General features: G+C 40.5%; 1 non-coding gene across 1 annotated transcript; it reads left to right on the forward strand.

Moving 5' to 3' along the window:
• Positions 1 to 5,287: 5,287 nt before the first annotated feature.
• LOC141604308 (small nucleolar RNA R71) lies at positions 5,288 to 5,394 on the forward strand. The gene has a single exon (XR_012526013.1). It is a non-coding gene; the product is annotated as a small nucleolar RNA R71 (small nucleolar RNA).
• Positions 5,395 to 6,132: the final 738 nt, after the last annotated feature.

The following is a 6,132-nucleotide window of genomic DNA, read 5'->3' on the forward strand; positions in this document are numbered from 1 at the left end:
TTGGATTTTCAAAATTTTCAATTTTTTTTTTTGATTTTTTTCGAAACTTTTTGATTTTTTTTGGGTTTTTGAATAATAGTTAAGTTAGAATTCCCCATCCCCACACTAATATGGGCATTGTCCTCAATGGCCAAAATGATGGAAAATTACGCAAATATGATGCATGAATTCTACACTAAATGCAAGCTACACTAATCTACACTACATGATGCATGGGTTTTTGTTTATGACGGAGAGCGTAATTTAGATTACCTCCCATTGCGTATGAATGTACTTCCCCAAACCGAGATAGACATTATTTCTAATGTCCTAAAATTGGGGTAGTTCATGCACACAAGATGCAATGCATAAAACTAAATTGTCATTTTGGATTTTTCAAATGGGAACAATAAAATAAGAACACCTCAATGGGGCCGAGGTGTTAGTCCTCTATGTTGCTAGGACTCTCCAACTATGATCAAGATAAAAATAAATAAAACAAACAAAGAAGTAGACAAACCTCAAGAGGGTAGGAGCGCCTCCAAAGCTTGCTAGTCCTCCACCATATCATCATTGTCATCATTTTCCTCCACAGAAGTGGACTCATCACCACTTCCCTCTTCACTTCCTTGCTCACTTCCTTCGTCATCTTCATTAGCCTCTTCTTCTTCATCATCTACCTCTTCATCAACACCCTCATCATCATCAACCTCATCATCGACATTCCCATCTTCACCCGGTCTTTCACCCCTAGATGTGCATGGAAAGAAGACTTCCCTATCTGCCCAACTAGGCAAAGCACATGAAGGATCAAGTAGTCCTTTCCTAGCTAAATGAAGGAGGGGTGGATATTGGGTCAAGTATGCATCTACTCGATCATCGTAAGCTTGTTTATGCATCTCTGGCATAAGTACAGTCACGTAGTCATTGCCCACTTCAACATCTTTGGGTTTGAACTCTTGATATTTGAATGGATAGGGTGGTGTGACAATGGAGGAGGAGGGCTCTTCCATTTTGCCCCTTTGTTGACGGATGATGTACTCGGCGCCTTTTGAAAGTGGAAGTAGGTAGTTTGTTCTATGAGCACTCAAGCGGCATATCTTGGAAGGCAAAGTGAAAGATCTAGCATCATTGGTGAGCCACCCATATTTGGTGTCAAGAGGATTATGCTTGACCCACTTGTACTTATTAATCATGGCATCCATGTCAATGAGATGATCCCCTCTTTTCGCCACAAAGGTGTTATCCTTGTTGAAATTTGGATCAAAGTACTTGGCCAAAAGAGTAACTAGACCTCCATTTACCATAAAAGCGGTGCCTTCCTTTCCACAATCAACATTGAGCCATCTTTCCACCAAAAGCCTTGGAGCATTGTAAGGCTTGGTGAATTCCCTTCCAACATTTAAGGCCGACTCAAGTAGAACAAAATCGAGCTTTGTAAAGTGATTAGTGTCTTTTCTTGCAATTATAGTATTCCCGATGACCTTGTGCCACACTCTAATGCCCGGATGGTGGACTAATAGAGCGCAACAAGCATGAAAGTTCTCAAATTTCTTCCCGGAAATCGCCTCCCAAAGAGGAGCGGGGTCATATTTTTCGGGCTTCTTATAGTAACGAGGTGTATCACTAAGACCTAATGCTTTACTCAAAACATCAAAGGTGATTCGCCTATTCACATTGGCAAGGCAAAACTCGATATATGTTCTAGTCTCTACCTTAGTCACTTTCAATGAACTCAAGAATTCCAAGGTAAGGGAGGGGTATGTTAATTCTCTTGTAGTGAACAATTTTCCCAACCCCATGGCTTCAAAGAAGGCTTTTGTTTGTTCAAGGACACCCAATTTGTTCAAGGCATCTTCACATATGAATTTGGTGGGTAGAATGGATTTCTTAGCATACTTGGCAAATGTATCCCTATGGGAGTTAGAATTGAAAATTACCTCCGGATAGTTTGATAATTGAGCAATTTTCGGAGTTGTTGTTGTTGTTGCTTCCAAGCGAGGATTTTGTTGTTGTTGAACTTCCAAGTTTGCACTACCAACCACCATAGCCATTGAAGCTTTCTTTGCTTGAAGGTATTGTTGTCTTTTTGAGAGTGCCTTTGCCTTGAGTGCCTTTGTTGACCCTTTTATTCTTGCCATTGATGATTATACCAAGAAAAGATTGAAAATCTTCAATTTCCAATTATACCCAAATCGATTTTAAGATGAAAGGATTTGCCTTTGTGTTTCAAAAATCGACTCAAAGGTTGAAGATTTTGGTGCTTGGATTGATTATTGTTGGAAAAGGAGTGATTAATTGTTGTTGTAAGGAAGTTTGTATTTGATTTTGTTGAATTTGGTTGAGGAAATCTTGTTTTTGTGATGGAGAGGATGAGGGTTTTGGGTTTTAGGGTTTATGGGTAGTGTTTTGAATGTATGAATGAATGAATGAATGTGGGAGGGGTATTTAAAAACACCCGAAATTTTCAAACTGTAGGGGGAAGACGAGCGGATTCCCTTTGGGACGCTCGGATTCTGCCTAATCTGGGTTCAGGAAATCTCGCCTAAAGACGGGCGTCTTTCAGTGAAGACGAGTGGATTCTTTAGTTGCAGGACAAGCGGATTCCCTTAAAGACGGGCGGATTCTGTTACAGGAACTTTTCTTATTTTGCACTGGCAAAAAGACGGGCGTCTTCTTGCAAAGACGAGCGGATTCTTTCAGACGAGCGTCTTCTCTGTTGGGACGCTCAGATTCTCTAACAGTCCCAAATTTTCAACTTTTCAGCTCATTTGGACGGACGATTTCAGCCATAGACGCTCGGATTCCCATAAGACGAGCGGATTCCCCTTAAGGACGCTCGAATTCCTCCTACTCTACCCGGATTCAGTTCCATCCGTGTACTTGCATATCCCGTGTCATTTTCATTCTTCAAATCCCGTGTTCTTCATTGTAGGAGCACTACTAAGGCATGAATAGCCTAGGCAATTGTTATCCCCACACTAAGCTAAAGCACTACACATCAATTAAATCATTAGTCCCTCCCTCACTTCTCTCAAAAATGATAAATATCTTGATCAAAGCATAAAATGAGAAAAATGAGAAAAATGCAATGTAAGAATTAAAATGCGAGTTAGGAAGTTAGAAATATTTACAAATGGTGGTTTGGAGAGGATTCCACCAAACTCTCATCCTTAGTGAGATGTCATGGGGGCATGTCCAAGGTGTTGTTGATGTTGCTCAACACCTTGAAGAAGTAGTCGAAAGCTTGTTCGTTGTCATGATAAAGATCTTCAATAGATCTTTGCACTTTTGTCCTTCATGTTGGTCTTGATCGATGGCATTACCAATGTAGGGATTGAAGATCCCTTCAAACTCATCGTCCCAAAGACCACAAACTTCATCTACTTGATCACTAAAGATCTCTTGAGTTGATAGAGACAACTCTCCCACTTTCTTGTCTTGGCCAATGAGGCCCTCTTCTTCATTGCTTGACTTTGGTGAGCTTTTCAAGCTCTCTTTGTTACAATTTCCTTGCTCTTTGAATGGAGCATCATCGATTTTCTTCTTTCATTGGAATTCCGACTTCTTCCAATCATCCTTCCGGCTATAATGATCAACCATAAAATACGGTTCATGCAAACGGGGAGCTCTCATGGTCTTGTCAAGATTGAAAGTTATGCTCTCATCTCCCACTTCTAGAGTGAGCTCTCCATGATTCACATCAATTACCGCACCCGCGGTGTGCAAGAAAGGTCTACCTAGAATGATTGGAATATTGGAGTCTTCTTCCATGTCAACAATGACAAAGTCCACCGGGATTAAAAATTTCCCAACTCTTACGGGAACATCTTCCCATATCCCTAATGGTGTCTTCGTCGATCTATCGGCCATTTGGAGTGTGATATTGGTGCATTTAAGCTCTCTCATCCCTAACCTTTTACTCACCGAGTACGGCATAACACTCACAGTAGCCCCTAGATCACATAAGGCTTTGTTGATCGTGGTGTCGCCAATGGTACACGGTATTGAGAAGCTTCCCGGATCTTTAAGTTTTGAAGGTGAACTCCCTTGAAGTATTGCACTACTCACTTTAGTGAAGGCGATAGTCTCAAGATTCCGGATCGACTTCTTCTTCGTAAGGATGTCTTTCATGTACTTTGCATAGGCCGTCACGTGATTGATTAATTCCGTAAAAGGAATTGAGACTTCCAAATTCTTCACAATCTCCATAAATTTTCCAAGTTGGTCATCAAATTTGGGCTTGGCTTGACGACTCGGAAAAGGAAGTCTAATCACAATGAGCTCCTTCTCCTTGGCCTTGTCTTCATTTTTCTTTGAAACTTCTTCTTTTGATGTTTCTCCATCCTTGGAGTTTTGCACAATTTCTTCTTTGTCACTAGTTTCCACAACTTCATCCTCAACTTGCTTCTTCGGTGCTTCATACCTCGTACCACTTCTCAAGTGAATGGCACTAACCGTTTCATGTCTTGGGGGATTACTTTGAGGTGGTAATTTCCCCTTTTGTCTTTGTGAGCTTGAAGATGCTAGTTGAGTCAATTGGGTTTCCAACATTTTGGTGTGGGCTAGGATGTTGTTGATGGTGATTTCCTTTGCTTGAATATCCTTTTGCATTTGAGTGAAAAACTCTTGTTGATTCTTTTGCATTTGGAGGACCGCTTTTTGAACATCAAAACCTTGGTCATTTTGTTGATTGTATGGAGTTTGATTTTGGTAACCTTGGTTTTGGTTGTAAAAGGGTCTTTGATTTTGGTTTCTCATGGGAGGTGGAGTGTATGTTGGTTGAGGGTTTTGAACATTTTGGCTTTTATATGAGAGATTTGGGTGGAATTTGGTGTTTTCATTGTAATAGTTTGAATAAGGGGTACCACTCTTGTATGCTTGAAAAGCATTCACTTGTTCATTTGTTCCCCTACATTCACTTTGGTCATGTCCCAAAGTTCCACAATTCTCACATATCCCACTTGGAATTGATGAAGATGCCGTCATGGCATTGACATGTTGCTTTGGTAATTTTGAGGCTTCTTCAAGTCTAGCCATAGCTTTTTCGAACTTCAAATTGATGGTATCAATGTGAGCACTAAGTTGAGCATCCAATTGAGTAATAGAGTCCATTTCATGCTTTCCTCCTCTAGTAGCGTTGTGAGGTCTACTATATTGTGAATTATGGACCGCCATTTCCTCAATCATGTTCCAAGTTTGATTGTCATCAACTTCGGTGAACATTCCATTTGATTCCATGTTGAGAATGTTTCTTGAGTCTTCATAAAGACCGTTCCAAAATTGTTGTACCAAGAACCATTCGCTAAGTCCATGATGAGGACATGAGCGACAAATTCCCTTGAATCGCTCCCAAGCTTCATAAAAAGATTCTTCATCTCTTTGCTTAAAGCCCGTAATTTGAGCTCTTAGCATGTTAGTCTTTTCCGGTGGATAGAACTTTTTGTAGAAAGCTAGATCCAATTTCTTCCAAGAATCAATTCCGAGAGTACCCTTATCAAGGCCTTTCAACCATTGTTTTGCGGTGCCAATTAGAGAAAAAGGAAATAAGACCCATCGAATTTGGTCTTGAGTTACACCGGTTTGAGAGATCGCATCACAATAGTCGCAAAAAGTCTCCATGTGAGAGTGAGGGTCTTCACTAGGCATCCCCCCAAATTGGCTTTTTTCGACTAATTGGATAAATGCGGATTTGGCAATAAAATTTCCGGTTAAGTGTTGTGGTGTGGGAGTACCATTGGGTAGGTTCTCCTCGGTTGATACGGAATGTGATGAAAATTTAGGCATTGTGGGTTGATTTTGTGTTGGATTTTGTGTTGGGTTCTCCTCACCTTCTCTTGTAAAAGGGTTGATGAACTCAATAGTGTTTGGTTGAATATCTACAACCTCACCAATACCTCTCAAAGTTCTCCTAGCAAGTCTTCTATTGGTTGTCAAAGTCCTTTCAATTTCGTGATCAAAGGGTAACAAGTTACCTTGTGATCTTCTAGACATGCAAAATATCAAACAACTCGAAAATAATTAGAACAAACCTTGAGGAGTTTTACTTCCCCAAGGCAAAGAAAGACACAACTAATAACAATCTAATAAAATCTAAATCAAGCTAACACCGTCCCCGGCAACGGCGCCATTTTTGGTCGGACTCCCTTAGGA

The sequence above is a fragment of the Silene latifolia genome, chromosome 9 (assembly GCF_048544455.1).
Source record: "Silene latifolia isolate original U9 population chromosome 9, ASM4854445v1, whole genome shotgun sequence".
Classification (NCBI taxonomy): domain Eukaryota; kingdom Viridiplantae; phylum Streptophyta; class Magnoliopsida; order Caryophyllales; family Caryophyllaceae; genus Silene; species Silene latifolia.